General features: G+C 44.8%; 2 long non-coding RNA genes across 2 annotated transcripts; one reads left to right on the forward strand and one right to left on the reverse strand.

Annotated features, from left to right (window-relative positions):
• Positions 1–1,726: 1,726 nt before the first annotated feature.
• On the reverse strand, positions 1,727–10,688 carry LOC111929295 (uncharacterized). The gene is made up of 4 exons (XR_002864638.2): positions 10,240–10,688; positions 8,827–9,265; positions 8,581–8,689; positions 1,727–6,353 (listed from the first exon to the last, which is right to left on the reverse strand). It is a non-coding gene; the product is annotated as an uncharacterized LOC111929295 (long non-coding RNA).
• A 98-nt stretch (positions 10,689–10,786) lies between these two features.
• LOC111929293 (uncharacterized) lies at positions 10,787–15,826 on the forward strand. The gene is made up of 3 exons (XR_015285357.1): positions 10,787–10,813; positions 11,574–11,652; positions 14,976–15,826. It is a non-coding gene; the product is annotated as an uncharacterized LOC111929293 (long non-coding RNA).
• Positions 15,827–16,299: the final 473 nt, after the last annotated feature.

Below are 16,299 nucleotides of genomic sequence, written 5' to 3' on the forward strand. Positions count from 1 at the left end.
AGTTGGTGGGAAATGCCACAGGGTGTATTTGTCCTGATCCAGGCCCTGCTGTTTTCCAGCTCTGTGTTCCTGGGGAAGTTGTTTCCCTTCTATACTTTCTTCATTTATAAAGCATTGAGGATTAAATTTACCTCCTTTGTAAAGCTGAGAGTGATTTGGTGAATATCAAAGGCCAGATATGAGTGTTACAACTTTTGAGAGCCCCAGTGTTGTCTGGTTCAGTGTGGGATTTGTGGGTGGGCAGGAATTTGAGTGATAAAATATTAATCTCTCTTTGATTTTTCTTCTTTTTTTTTTTTTTTTCTTCTTTTCAATGTGCTTATTCAGCTCCAAATCTGAAGGCACATCTTGAAATGAAACAGTTTTCTAGGCATTATCCTAAGAAATGGCCTCAAAAATGGGAGATGTGGACTGCTGGCATATTGCAGAAATCAAGGATGATCCCAAGAACCAGCAGGAAGAGGATCATGGACATTGCTGAATCCAAAAGTGCCCTCAGTGTTTTAGAACTGTGTTATGTGTTGTGCTCATAACGTGCAATGTGTTGTGTCACCAGGGAACGAAATGAAAATGTTATCAAGGCTTTCCCTTGACAAAGGTTTATTGGTTCACTGAGAGGTAATCAAAAGGAGAAGGAAGAAAAAGGGAAAATACAAAACTTCCTGCGAAAAAAAGGGAAGCCAAGGCAGGAGAGTTGTAGAATCATAGAATCATGGAATGGATCGAGTTGGAAAGAACCTTAAAAATCATCTACTTGAATCCCCTGCCATGGCAGGGCCACCTCCCACTGTCCCAGGTGCTCCCAATGTCCAGCCTGGCCTTGGGCACTGCCAGGGATCCAGGGGCAGCCCCAGCTGCTCTGGCAATTCCATCCCAGCCCCTGCCCACCCTGCCAGGGAACAATTCCTGCCCAAGATGCCAAGATCCAGCCCTGCCCTCTGCCCCTGGCAGCCATTCCCTGGCTCCTGGCCCTGCAGCCCTTGGCAATTGTCTCTCTCCAGCTTTCCTGGGGCTCCTTCAGGCCCTGCAAGGCCACCCTGAGCTCAGCCCAAAGCTTCTCCTGGCCAGGCTGAACAATGGCAGCTGTGCCAGCCTTTGCTGCCAGCAGAGCTGCTCCATCCCTCTGCTCATCCTGGAGCCTCCTCTGGGCTCTCTCCAGCAGCTCCAGCTGCTCCCTGGGCTGGGATTATGAAGTGTTCTGACTTCTTGTATTTGTTCAGAACTTTTGTTCCCTGACCCAAATTATTGCAAAATCCCCTCCTCAGGTTTGCAGCCTGTTTGGGCTGTGCAGGCCCCACAAATCTGCCCTCAGCAGGGTCTCACAGACCCTGCCTGTGTTCCAGGGACAGCGTCAGGGTTGTGCCATGGGTTAGAAGTTCCAGGCTCCCCGTGTTTTTGGTTCACCACCCCTGATTTATCTGTTTCTTGCTCCACCTGCAACGCTCTCCTGCTGGCACGGACATCAGCAGGTGCTGGCAGGGGTCTAGAAGAACCCAAAGAGGTTCAAAGCTCTGAGCACTCAGATTTTGTAAGCAGCACAGTACTGGTTTCACAGCAGTTCTTTATCTTTGGGTCAAAGTGATGAATTACTTTTGGGAATAATACAAGATTTTTCAAGCCTTTTTCTCTGTGCACTCAGTTTCAGACAGATGGTGACATTTCCCTTCATTATACTCCTAATTTTTCTAAGGAATTGACTAACCAAGTAAAAAAGTCAAACCAATTACAGTGGGCTTGGGGCACAGGTCTTTTTTCCTCACAACATAATACCTGAAATGTCCTGGGTTTTTGTTTATTTAGGAGAAATTTGCATATGAAGACAGGAGTGCTTGTGCTTTTAACTGTATCAAAGCAGAATTTACTGTCATAATAGATGAGAGAGCCTTAGGATCATTTGGGTTGGAAAAGACATTGAAGACCATCGAGTCCAACCCTTAAATAAAACCACCAAGCCCAGAACTAAACTGTGTCCTCTGAAGTCACATCTACACCTCTTTTAAACATCTCCAGAGTTGGTGGCAGCCTGTTCCAATGCTTGACATCCCTTTCTATGAAGGAATATTTCCCAATATCCATATTCCTAATAAATCCCCAGCATTGACATTTCCATAACCATCATTCCTAGGAGAGTCAAGGTGTTCTGATGTTAAATTAAAATAGATACACACACAAATCCCACCTTAACTTATGGCTCTGGGTGCAGGCCCTAAATTACTCACCCTGATTCCCTCCCCAGACACCTCCCAAGTGTGAAGAATTTGTGAACTTTATTTGAGGCAGATGCACCAGAAGAAACACCAGGCACCATCCAAACAGCTGCTGAAAAGAAAGCAGATTTGTGCCTGGGGAATTCATCTGCTTCTGCAGTGCTTCTCTGGAGGATGTGCAGCTGCTGTAATTGGGAATATGTGTCAGAAATTAGATTAGGTTGGTTTCCACTGGAAGACACCACTAAGGTGGAGATGGTGATAACAAGCTAATATGTCATCCCCATGGAGATCCACATTATTTTTACAGGATTTGAGTAATTTGGACTCAGACAGACCAATTTCCCCCAATAAAATGAATGCCAGGGATAACACAGATGCCATAATGCTATTTATCAAACAAGAGCTTAAGCTGTAACTTTCCTCATGAGTGAGAAGGGCAATATAGAACAAAAATCACTGTGGTGATGGCTATAAATTATTGAACTGAAATACTGGATACTGATATTTGATGTCGTGGGATTTCCATTGATTTAAGGACTTGGATGATTCTTGTGGGTTCCTCACAGCTCAGAATGTTCTCTGATTGTGTCTTGTGCAAAAAGCCTGCTACCTCCATCCTCTGTGTTGCAAATGGTAATGAGATTGACAGCAAAAATCCTGTGGGAAGGGACAAATGGTCTCCAAACCTCAGCTGTGAGGTGACAGCTTGGTGAAACAACACAGGTGAGTTGCTGAAACTGAAGCTGGAAGCCTCAGGGCTTTTGTTTAAATTTGCCACGTGCCTCTGGCAGATCCTGTCCCCTCAGGCATCTCTTTGTGCACCTCTGTGCTGTGGTTTCCATGAACATCTGGGATGTCCAGCACACCCCAGGCCCTAAATTTGACTGTGACCTGATGGGGATCTCTCATACAAGTGAGAATATCCCCCTGAAATTTCCCCAGACACGAGACACACGCATTTTCACAAAGCTCACCCAGCAACAAGTCCTTTTCTGATGGAATCTCCAGGCCATAACACAGATGGAAAATGTTGCTGTTCCTTCCCACAGGCTCACAGCCCTGGGAGGGAGGAAGACTATTCTGCCACCTCAGTGCTAAAATCTTTCAGCACTTCTGCTGCCTCCAGCAGGGATCCAATGGATTAAGCACAAGGAGAAAAACGCATCCATTGAGTTTGTAACCTTGAGGGGCTCTCTGAGGATGAAATCCTGGCGAGTCCACACTCTGTGCCAGTGTATCATTGACACAATTCCTCAAAGAACAGCTATTTAAAAAAAATCTTTCTTCTGTGGGGAAATGTGGCTGAAAAGTGACTGGAAGAGGCCCTGGGGGTGCCGGTGCCAGGGGCTGGACATGAGCCCAGGGGTGCCCAGGTGGGCAAGAGGCCACTGGCCCCTGGGCTGGGTGAGGAATTGTGTGTCCAGCAGGAGCAGGGCAGGGATTGTCCCTCTGTGCTGGCTCTGAGAGGCCCTTCAAATCCTGTGAGAGAACAAACTCTGTCCCTGGGACAGCTTTTACAGCAGTGACAGCCTTTGGTAATGGGTGTTCGGGAGGAAGGTGCTGATGTGTGGCATCCTGGAGCAGAAAGTGATGGGTAAGAGTGAAACATTTGCCCGTGTGTGATTGCTGACCTAACCCGCTGGTCCATGGGGCTCCGGGAGGGTTAGGTAACACGGAGAGAGCTGCGGGATGTTTGTGGCACGGAGATGCCATCTAGTGGGAACAGCAGCTGGGGAGAGAGCAGGAAAGGAGGGTCCTGGCACCCCTCTTCTTCCCCCTTGAGCAGCTGAACCCCAGTGCCACACACACCCCTGGCTTGGGGACACGCTGTGGCACCGTGCCAGGCTCACGAGTGACAAAGCCCTCAATAACGTGGGGACAAAAAAAAAATGATAGACAAGAAAAGGGATTTGTGTTTTCCTTGATTCTTGAACTGAAAGCTGTGCTGGGAACCAGTTTCAGCCAGAGGGTTTGAAATAAGGGGCTGAGAGGGGAATCCTGAGTGGAAAGTCTTGCACAAATTCAGCAAGAGACAGGGAGACACTGTGTCAAGGAATCATGGAATATCCTGAGCTGGGAGGGATCCCATCCAGTCCCACCCTGCCCTGCCCAGAGCCCCCAACAAGCCCAGCCTGGGCATCCCTGGATGCTCCTGGAGCTCTGGCAGCCTCGGGGCTGTGCCCATTCCCTGGGGAGCCTGGGCAGTGCCAGCACCTCTGGGGAAAGAGCCTTGCCCTGATCTCCATCCTGAGCTGCCCTGGCCCAGCTCCAGCCATGCCCTGGGTGCTGTCCCTGTCCCAGAGCAGAGATCGGAGCTGTCCCTCGGGAGGAGCTCTGACCTCAGTCTGCTCTGCTCCAGCTGGACAAACCAAACACCCTCAGCTGCTCCTCCTGTGGTTTCCCCTCCAGACCCTTCATCATTTGTTCTCTCCCTCCCTCTCCTGCTTTGTCTCTCTGGGCTGGTGACAAGTGAAGCAGGTTCCTCAGATGTGTCCACCTCAGCCATCCCATTTTCTCAGACGAGGTGATGGGCAGTCAGTGTGTATTTCATGAAATGGACTGAAGTGTGGAGATCCTTGAGCTCTCTGGGAAGGAAGGAGACACCTTGTGAACCTGAAGTGGAGGATTTCAGCCTTACACCGGTATCTCAATATGGCACTTTTCATCTTTTATTTTTGGTAAAGATGGGCAAGGACACCTCCCACTGTCCCAGGCTGCTCCAAGCCCCAGTGTCCATCCTGGCCTTGGGCACTGCCAGGGATCCAGGGGCAGCCCCAGCTGCTCTGGGAAACCTGTGCCAGGGCCTTCTCACCCTCACAGGGAACAACTTCTTCCTATATTAATCTAAATTTCTTCTTTTTCAGTTTGAGCCTATTCCCCCTTGTCCTATCACTCCCAGCTCCTGATGAATTGTCCCTCTCCTGTTCCCCTGTTGCCCTTTCAGGTATTGGAAGGTGCTGTGAGGTTTCTCTTCAGGCTGGACGTCCCCAGGCTTTCTCGCCTATTTATAAGACAAGTGTTGGGCATGCAGCTCCTTCTTGTGCTGCACTGCTCAGGGGGGAGCTTGCCACAGGGCCCCAGAGGGCAGCAGGGATGTGGGAGGGGTGAGGGACAGCAGAATGGCTCCAGAGCTGGGACAAGGCACCATGGAGTTCATCTCTTCTCTCACTCCAGATCAGTCTCTGCTCCATCTTCGGTTTAGAGCAGCAGGGGCTTTGCTCTGAATTCTTACCCTGGCAGTTCCTGGGGACCCCAGGTGAGTCGTGTGGACTCTACCCTTTCCATGGGATTCCTGAACATTAAACAGGACCAACATTTCCAATATCAAAAGACCTCAGCAAGGGTCACTGCACCAGCACTCACTGAGGGCTTTGAAGATCCAGAGCATTTTCCATATATTTAGTTTTTATCTCAATCCACATTTGTGAATGAAAGGATTATAACGTCCTTAAAACTTCTTGATGCATGGAGAACAGAATGTGAGTCTCCAGCTCCTGAGATCACTTTGCAGATGTATAATTTAAAAATGAAAAATTTTGCTCACACATTCAGCCAGTTCCCGTTTTTGCTTCCTTTTCCCTGTTGCTGCTCTTCTCTTCATCTATAAATAGCTACTTGAGCGCCTGGTCCCAAAGCAGTGCTGGAGCAGCTCTTCTTATTATCAGCAAAGCCTGATCATTTTGTCTGCCAAGAGCTGAAATGTGCTGACTTGAGCTGCAGAAAGACCTGGATGTGGGGGGAAATGGCCTGGCTCTGCCTTTTTACCCAGGAGAGATCTGCAGGCACCTTGTGCTGGGGCTGGGGGTCCCGTGTGGATTCTGTGAGGCCATTTCAGTGGAAACTGCCCAGTGCAGCAGGACTCTGCCTCCCTGCCGAGGTGCACCTCCATCCCAAACCCAGGGCTAGAGATCCCACCTGTGGGAATCAGAAATTAAACAACTTCTGTGTCTTCATGAAGGTGAAGTTCCTTGTGGAAATTGGCCATTGGTGTTCTCAGGTTGATTGAGCCCCCAGTTATCTGCAGCTGGATGCATTTTGGTGATGCAGGAGCTGCCCAGCTCTGTGGAGTGCAGAATGCATCCACTGGTGTGGATTCATCCCCTGGCTTCCCAGAGCTGGCATGGGAGGAGTGCTGGGCTGTGCCTATGAGAGATGGAAGAATATTAAAGGCTTTAAGTGCTGTTCTGCTTGCAGAGTTTCCTGCAAGGGAGGTGAAAACAATTCCCATCTCTTTCCATCAGCAACCAAGTCTCTGTCAACAGCAGCTGAAAAGAAAACTCTTGGGAAATACTCAAAGTGTGGGAAAGGAGGGATTTCTGATGCTGATACCCCTGTCTGTAGCAGGTTGTTTGCCAAGAGCAGACAGACCTGGATGCTGTTTTTCCAGTTCTCAGCTAAGAGTTTTGTTTTGCTCTGTGCCTGCTGCAGTTCACCCTGCAGGAGGCTCCTTCTGTGGGAGAGGTGTTATTTATCCTTCACTCTTTGCCTGGACAGCAGGGACTGCTTCCCTCAGCCTCCTTTATTTGCTTTTGCAATAATACAGCTCTGCCTTGCTCCTGTGGTTATTTCTCCTGGTCTTTCTTCCTTCTTCCCTGCTGAAGGCAGATCAATGCTTGGCCTGGTCATAAACTCACCAAGATGTTTTTCAGGTCATTTATTTAAGAGCTGATAATTAGCACTTTGTGCAGGGAGAAAAATAATGAGGCAAAATGTAACTTTTTTTTTTTTCCTCTGAAAACTTTTCGGGCATAAATATAAGGGAGTAATTTTCATCATTATTACTATTGTTGTTGTTGTTGTTATGTTGCTCCAAAAATACAGCAGTGGTCAAGCCTGAGCTGATGAGAATGAAAAGGAAAAAAAAAAAATCTCAGTTTGCAAAATGTCTTTAAGGCCAAAATTCCCTGTATTCAAAGTCATGTGTCTGATTGTGTCCAATCTGTCCAGCGTGTTGAATCTGTAGGAAAAGACCCCAGGAGCAAAGGGGCAGTAATAAAACAATCCCCATAAGTCACCAGTGAGTTATTTGTAAACACAGGTGGCTTTGAAAGAGAAGCTGAACACAGATGCTGAAATTTTCATGGATCTGGGAGTTTCCAGCTGCAGCTGCTTTGCTCCTATGGCATTGCACTCCCTGAAAATGCCAGCAAGGATTGACACCCCTCACCAGCTGCTGCCCCATCCACTTCCACACCCACTGCTGATTATCCAGCGTTGATTTTCCAGTCACTGGGCTCACAGAAACCCCCAAGAAACCAAATTCTTTTTCTCAGTCGCACAACTTGTGCTCACAACTTTCTCCTCGAGGTGAACAGTGCTATCCCAGCACTCTGCTGGTAGATTGTCTTGCTTATGGATTTGGCTTTGACAGAGGGAACCTTTCCTTTCTGATGAGAGCTGTGCCAGTGATAACCACAGCAATTCACATCCTGCCAGCCCTGCAGCAGCAAACAAACCAGCTGCTGCCTGTGCTTTGTATTTTCCCCCTCAGCCCGTTCCATAGGCACAGATAAGGTGGGAAGAAAACATGGTAAATTGATTCTATTTTACAGGTAGAAAAGCAATTTCTAACAAGTGGGGAATTGAGGGTGAGAGGAATGTGAGGCTTTCTTTTATTGAGAACAACTGCGAGTTTTGCTTTGCCTGCTTCAGGTTTGTTATCAGCGCTCTCAGAGCGCTGTCACCAAATGCCACTGGCTTCAAAACCAATGTGCTGCTTGCTACAACTGAGAAATAAAATAATCCTTTAAACTGGACACTGTTGCCTGGTTATGGATGTGCTGGTGATGGAATCTGCTGACTTTTGAATACCTGCCCCTGGTGAGCCCTTACCGTCCTTGCTGAGCTCAGTGCAGCTGCACAGGTGGAATTCCAGGTGGAAAGAAACAGTGGGAGTCTCTCATTTGGGGTACTCCCAACTTTTCAGACCTCGTGCAGGGGTCACTGCAGGATCATATCCTGACCTCGGTCAAGCTGCAGTGAAAAACAAGTGCTCTGAGCCTTGCAAATTTTCCTCTTGGTGCATTTGAGCCTTTTCCCAGCACTGCAGGGTGTATTTGTGCAGAAAAGGTGGAGATGTGATTTTTCCACCAATATTTGAGGATGCATGTAGGAAGCAATCTTATCCTCTAGCTACAAGTCAGTGCAGGAGGGAGAGTTCATGGAAAAACAGGTTCTTTATCCTCCACATGATTTGACTAAAAAAGAGAGAAAAAACCCCTCACTTCTACTAAAATATTACTCTTTCTGCTCTCCACAAGATGACATAGACACTCACAGACATACAGAGAGATGATTCAGGAGGTAAAATAAGAAATAAAGAAATAAGGAGGTAAAATCAGAATAAAAATAATAGGAATAATTCATTCACCTGACTTGCTCCGAGCTCTGCTGAGCAGCAGAACTAAGCAGGAGGACACTGGGAGGTGCAGGTGCTGTTTTCTTTTCCCAGTTCTTCATAGACTGTGGAATTGCTGGCTCTGTTTACCCCATAAAAAAATGGAATAACAATATTTGAAGAGCTGTTTAAAGTCCTCAGTAGTCTTAGTCCTGTAGCTGCTAAATAGGGATTTCTCTGGATCTTACCCAGCGTTTGAAGGTCCTAATAAAACCTCACCTGTGTGTGTGTTCTTTCCTCCTGTATTTCAAGTTCCTCACCATGAAATATGCCAGAGTTTTTCTGTGATTGAGGTCTGCCCCTGGTACAGGGAGCAGCAGACTCCTGGTTTTTTGTTCCAAATCCCAGTAAACCAGTGGAACTTTAAGCTGGGAGCAATTCACCTGGGATCACAGCAGTCCCAGGTAATTAATTACTCTGTCTGTGCTGGATAATGAGGAAGGACAGCTATTTAAAACACAGTCTAGTTACTCCATAATGTCTGGCTAGGTTTGCAAATCTTGGTCGAAAATACACTGGAAAATGCTAAAATGAGGTGAGTTTCTCTTTTTTTATCAGTGCTGAAGAGTCAAGGAGTTTCAGTGTACTGCAGCATGTAAAATCCAGCCACAATCCCATCTTCCATGGGAAGGAAACATCCCTGGAAGGAAATTACACCCTGAAAAAAGAGGCAGAAAACAATTCCTTCGAACACAGTTTGTTACTTCTCGTATATATTTATCTCTTCTTGCAAACCCTTCCGTGACATTAAATTTATGGAGTGTATTTTATTTAAATTACTGACCATGTCTTTCTACAGAGGCCACGTCTTTACCAGTAAAGTAAAGGGTGTTAGAGAACATTTTCAGCTTCCAAAAATTTGTTTCCTGTTCAGTACAACTTTTAGAGCAATCCTTAATATGGTTTCAGTCTCAGACAGATAGGACTCTCCAAAATCTTTTAGTTCCTGATAAATAATATATTTATTGAGAGCCTGAGAGTACTTTAGGATGAATGTGACTGGTCCCTGCCTGGTAACTAAAAATAGTCCTGGGCACTTGAAATTTATCGGCACAGATGTACCAAGTGTTTTACACACACATATGTTTACCTTCTGGGAAAAGGGAAGAATGAATGTTAACTTTAAATCTCATCTTTGCTCCCAGAAATTGGCAATTTTTGACCAAACTTGCTCTGTGTAGAGCTGCTCTTGCCATTTGGATCCGTATGTGCTGATGAGAATTGGTTTGTTAATCAAAGTGCTTTGGAATTAATGTCATGTCAGCTTCTCTGGCTTGGGAATTTGTGCAATTCAGTCCATTTTGATACAAAACAAAGTGAATGCTTTGATAGAAACGGTTCTCTGAGGAGCAGAGCAATGAGGAACTCGAGTCAGGAGCTGTCTTCCTGCACAATGCCCAAACCTCCCCTTGCCACTGGTTCAAGAAACCTCTTTGTGCATTTTTGTTTTTTACAGAACAGCATCTGCCTAACTTTGATCTCTTTGGTTGACCAGAGACAAATCCAGACCTTCCTATGAGGGGAATCTTTGCTCCTCACTCACTCCTATTTCACTTCTCCTCTCTGCCAGAGTCTGCCAGTGCTCTGGGCATTTTGGGTTAAGAGAAAGATTAAATTGGGTTGAGTCTTTACCTGAGCATAGCCGCTGCTTTATGTGACTGCAGTGCCTGTGAGGACATGCCTAATCCTCACAGGATCCAGCCCTCCCTGTGGGAACCTGGGCAGGACTCCTGAATTTCTGTGTTTAGTCAGCTGGGATCAAACTGATTCCTGCTGCATGGATCTTAAAAACATGGATCGTACTCGAGAGAGCTGCAGCTTTTTAATGGAGACTGGAAATGATAGGGCATTCAGGGGATTACTATAACACTTGTCTGCAAACCTGGAGCAAATCTATCACTCAGAAGCTCGTGGGTTTAACATTAATTACTCATTAATTACTAGAGAATGAGTGAGCAGCAAACAAGAGACAGCCCCATTACTTGGACAGAAATCATCTGTTAGCAGCACCAGGTGGATTTGGAGCAACACCATAAATAGCTGGTCCAGATCATTAGATTAGAGATGGTTCTTTACAGAACAGTGCAGAGGGGTGAATATTGAAGGGGAAGTTTATGACTCATTTTTGAGTGAGGTGGATTTTTCTTATTCTTAGAGCAACACAAATATTAATAAGGGATTGCTAACTGGGACTGTTTCACTTCAGGTAAAGATAATATGTAATTATATTTATAAAAGCAGAGGGATTAGCATTTTTTAATGAGTTACACTAAACTTGTTTTTATAAATGTTCTGTCTCCTTTCCCATTTCTGGTGGGAGTTCACTCTCTTTGAGATCTCCAGACTTCCCTATACGTACAAGAAATTTCCTGCTCTGCACTGGCATTTATCCTTTTCTCAGTTTAATCTTTGCAAACCATTACAATCTCTAAGTGAAATCTTAGAAATGGGGCACAAGGTAGGCCCCAATCCACCCAATTTTTTGCCAAGCACCAAATAAGTTTCTAGACCAGGCTGGTGAACTCCCACTGGAGTGCATGTGTTAATTAGGTGGAGTTAATTGCCCCTTGGAGTGCCCTGTCCATAAAGTAAGATCATTCATTTATGCAGTTAATTTGGTATTTTAGGTAAGAGAAATCCCACCCAGGTATGGCCTATGAGTGGAAATTGCCAGCTGGCCTTCCTTGCACTTTGCTAGGATGGCTCATGCTTCACCTTTCCAAAATATCCATGGAGCTGTCTGATCTCCAGGGGCAGAAACAGGGATCTGTAAAGGAAGGCTGGAGGTTCAGCCCTTTTTTAAATGACTGAATTCTGCTTTTCTCTCAACATCCCTTGCCTGCCCCCAAATACGAGCCCTAAGAATAATGAGAACGAAAAAAGGAGAAGCTTCAGAAACGTTGGCCTTAACCTCAGTCTGTTCTCTCCATTTACAGTTTTCAGACAGTTAAATTGGTGTTTTTCAGGGAGTTTGAAATCCTGAACACGTCTGCTACAGCCAGGAACTTTCATCTTCATTCTCAGATCTCTTTGGATCTGGGCTGGGTGAGGAATTGTGTGTCCAGCAGGAGCAGGGCAGGGATTGTCCCTCTGTGCTGGCTCTGAGAGGCCCCTCCAGGGCTGGCTCCAGTTGTGGCTGGTGCAGGAGAGCCCTGGAGGGGCTGGAGCGTGTCCAGGGCAGGGAACGGAGCTGGGAAGGGGCTGGAGCCCCAGGAGGGGCTGAGGGAGCTGGGAAAGGGGCTGAGCCTGGAGCAAAGGAGGCTCAGGGGGCCCTTGTGGCTCTGCACAAGTCCCTGGCAGGAGGGGACAGCCGGGGGGGTCGGGCTCTGCTGCCAGGGAACAGGGACAGGAGGAGAGCTCAGGCCTCAGGCTGGGCCAGGGGAGGCTCAGGGTGGGCAGCAGCAGGAATTTGCCCATGGAAAGGGAGCTCAAGCCATGGAACAGATTTAGCAATCCCTCTCCTTTTCAAGTGATGTACCTCATGTGAAAAACCCATTTTTACTACTCCCAATACCTTGAGATGCAGTCAGGAGTTGCTCAGGGAGGGATTTAGTGTGTTTGGAGCTGTGCACATTGGGAAGAGCAGCCAGAATATCTGAATTTTTCTCCCCCTCCTGATTTCTGTCAGCCTGGCCAAGGTCCTCATTACAAGTAATTAGCACAATGTGTGAGAGGTCACTGCTCCTTGCAGGGAAAGTTTGTTCTGGCTGTTCAGAAGTTTATGGTCTCTGGGGGTTGAAATCCTTTTTCACCTACAAAGGAGGGATGGAAATGAAACATCTCAATGCTTCCCACTTCCACCAATCTGTGGAAAAGCACAACTCTCATTAAGGAATTGCAACATTTTCATTCCTGGCCATAATCTGAATCAGTGATGGAGCAAAAAATGATTATTTTTCTGCTGACTGTAAGAATTACCAGTCAATGGAAGTACCATTGAACAGTAAATTACTGTAATTGCTTTCTGGCAAAGAAAGCTTGAATTCTTAATACATTTAATCTTGAATATCTGAGATATCTTACTTCTATAAGAAATCTTGTCTTGTGGTAACTGTGATACTGATTTCTGAGAACGATTTGTTCAGTGTTTACCTCTAAAATCAAGCAATTATTACCCAGCAGCCCAGCCTCACTGATTAGTCCAGAACTGCCTGGTTAAAGCAGCATTTAAAATAATGAATCATCCTACTGTTTGCTCTGGTTTTCCAATGAATTATTGGTACTTCTTTAGGCAATGGAGGAGATTAGCTGGAAACCTTAAGTAATGGGTATTCTCTGATTAAAGATGAGATTATCTCCCCAGTCTTTGCTATGGTTTCACAAGTCTTTCAAGCATGTCACTAACATTTAAATATACAAGAAAGCATTAGTTTTATGATGGAAGTCTCCACTAATTTTGGTCTTCATACAAGGGGAATGTTGAAGAACTCTAGCTTTCCTCAAAAAACCCTAATATATGATTTTAATTTGAATTCATGTGTAAATAATAGTAGAAAAATGGCTTAATAGTAGAAAAATGGTTAAAAATGAGGATGTTTCTTCAGTACCCAGAGAAATCAGATTGAGCATCATTCAGGGACAATTGTTGTGCAACAGCTGAAAAAAGTTATTTGTAGATCTTGATGAGACAGTGGCATGAAACCCAGGCAAAAAAAAGTGAGAAAATATTGGAAAGGAAATTATCACTTCTACGTTTTGCAACAACAACAACAAAAAAGATGGGGGGGAATTATAAACAGGTCTTCAGTGCATAAAAACAAGTGCATTTAATATATTCTTAACTGAGTGAAAGTCACTTCCCTCTGGAAGGGGATTTTTTTTGCCACATTCCAGAGCTATTCTTAGCAGAGAATGGACAGTTCACAGAGCAGGAGAGCAATCCCTTTTCCCGGTGTGCAGGCAATAAACAAAGGAAACGCATCTGAAGCTGTGACCCTGGCCCTAAAACCTTTTCCCTCTCTCGGTATCAGCAAAGGAAGTGGGAACGTTTGCTAAAGAGATTTGTGCATTGCTCAGAAAGTGCTCAGGGATAAGAAAGATTCACGGAACATCCAGAAGATGGCATAGATGCAGCAATCCTGGTGTGGGGAAAGAGAGGGGGGGAAAAAAACTTCATAAATCCTCAGTGGGCTGCTCCAGGAAATATCAATACACAGAAAAATACAATACAAAGAAAAAAGATGGAGTGAGAAACTTCTGAGGAGAAGTGTGAGGAGCTGGACTTGCAGAGCTGTGGGCAGGGATAGAGAGGGGATGGAGCCTCCTGGAAAAGCTGGAACCTACAAAAAACGAGGGACAGCGAGGAGGCTGGGAGAGGAGTGGAGGGGCAGAACCAAAATTTAGGGTATCTGTCAGGAAAACACGGTGGGAGAGGCCTGTCAATAGCTCCTGATGGACTTGGAAAGGGAATTCCATTTCTTGGGATGTTATTGAGATGTTATGAACGTGGATTATTGTAATAGTGTTTTTATTAGGTGTTAATAATGGGTATTATTAAATGGATATTAATAAGTGTGCTGCTATTATCTGCCTTGGGTTGGCAAAGAGGTGGAACAAGTATGATTTTAGTGTTTGTAGTCTCTGTTATTCCAAGAATAATTAAAATACTATGTTAATAACAAAATAATGCAATTATATAAACATATATAATATAAACCCTAAACATATATAGAATATCATTATTAATAACATAAATATAATAATTAAAACACCATTTTAAAAATTACTGTAGCCAATAGCTCACAGTCAACCACAATGAAATATTTTATTTGGGATGGTCATTTGGGAAATCAGAAAATACTGGGCTTTCCCCATAAAACATGATGTCAGTGGACAATTCCCAACCAGCTCTCCTTGTACACAGTGTCAAAGACACTTAAGACCCCAATCTTTGATTGACCTGTGGCACTTTCTATGGTAAATAATTAAAAATTCTGTTTGGTGGAAGAGGAGCCAGTCCAGTTTGAGGTGAAAACCACAATTTCTGTGAAGAATTAAGAAGAATAAAGCAGACAGTGTCTTCTAATATTTCAGTAGCAAACCTATTGCTCTGAAATGTGATTTTCTGCTTGGTGGTTTCTACATCATCTTAAAGAATGATAATAGGAGTGTCTTCCACACAGCACAGTTCCATTTTCAGGGTAGGATACCAGACTCCCAAAAATCCAACTGTGCTGATCCACCATGAATATGTAAACTTTCAGTATGGGATCTGTTTTTTGTTACTGAACATGTTCTAGATTGTGAGGTTGTGAGGATAAGGAATTGGTAATAATTGGGTGGTAAAACCTGTTGTTGTATTGAGGAGACAAAAATGCCATGTTTGTTTCATGGAAGAGGAAATAAATTTCAGTTTCTTTGTCCAACAGGTACAGAGTTGGCAGTGTTGGAGATACTTAACCACAAGTTATGGAAAAAATCCTTTAAATTCTGAGATTACATTGTAATTCTTGCTTTGTCCAGAATCCTTACATATAAAAGAATCCTCTACTTATTATCTGGAAGCTGGCAGAAAAAGAAATGCCAGTGAGTTTGTTTAAAGATACAATTACGAAATAAAACTTAATGAATGGCTGTATTCCAGAAAAACCTGGAATCTGAAATAAAAGCATCTCTGAGTCCCTCAGAGAGAGAAAAGAATTAAAATATATTAAACCACATAGACATGAAGCAAGAGTGTAGTTTATAGTTTTAAGTAAGTAGAAATGTAGTTTAAATGCCTTAAGAGAATGTGTTAGCTAGTAAAAAGCCCTAAAGCCTAGTTTAAAATTTAGTAACCTTTATAGAATTAACTTAGTCCTAGACATAATGAAAAGATATCTTGTATTTCTAGATAGGACAGATAAAGCTATTCACATAAACAGATAATGCTCTATGAGTAGAATTTAGGTAAGGACTCACTCTACTTTTGTAAATTAAGAATTAAGCTTAGATTGCTGTAGAAAGAATGTTTTAGAATGGTGTTTTTAGTTGGTTGGGTGATTCATGAATATAATCCCCTGTATTGGGATGAAACAAGGTGGCCATCATCATCATCACCACCACACCTGAAGAAGAACTGCTGCAACTGCTTCTGCTGCCCAGACCAACAGGACTTTACACCAGGAAGCTGCTGCTCAGAATTCGGGACTTTATGCCAAAAGCTTTGAGCTTTAATACTCTGAACTTCGAGCCTATGAGACTGGTGCACCCATAGAATAAACATCTTTACAGCAACCAACAACAGCTCTTGTCTCCTTGAGACCCAGAGACCCCCAAAGCACTCAACCCTATACAATTTCTTCCCTGTAGCTGGCCTTATAAACCTCTCAGGCTTATCTACAATGTTCTGGCACCTCCTGGCTTAGAAAAAGTGCTGTGTGTTCACTTCAGTGCTCAGAGTTTGGGAGGGGAGCAGCTCTCCCTCATGGGAATCATGGAATGGTTTGGGCTGGAAGGGACTTTAAAAATCATCCCATGGGCAGGGACACCTTCCACTGTCCCAGGATGCTCCAAGCTCCAATGTCCAGCCTGGCCTTGGACACTTCCAAGTGATGCAGGGGGCAGCCCCAGCTGCTCTGGGAATTCTATTCCAGTTCCATTTGACACAAGCAGGGAGCTCCTGGTCCCATCCCAGGTCCCTCTGAGGTCTCCCTGTGGCGCTAACGAGGGTGTCCAGCAGGTTCAGTTTGCCAGGCATTATTTGCCTGTCCT

Source organism: Cyanistes caeruleus, chromosome 3, assembly GCF_971803275.1.
Source record: "Cyanistes caeruleus chromosome 3, bCyaCae1.hap1.1, whole genome shotgun sequence".
Taxonomy (NCBI): Eukaryota; Metazoa; Chordata; class Aves; order Passeriformes; family Paridae; genus Cyanistes; species Cyanistes caeruleus.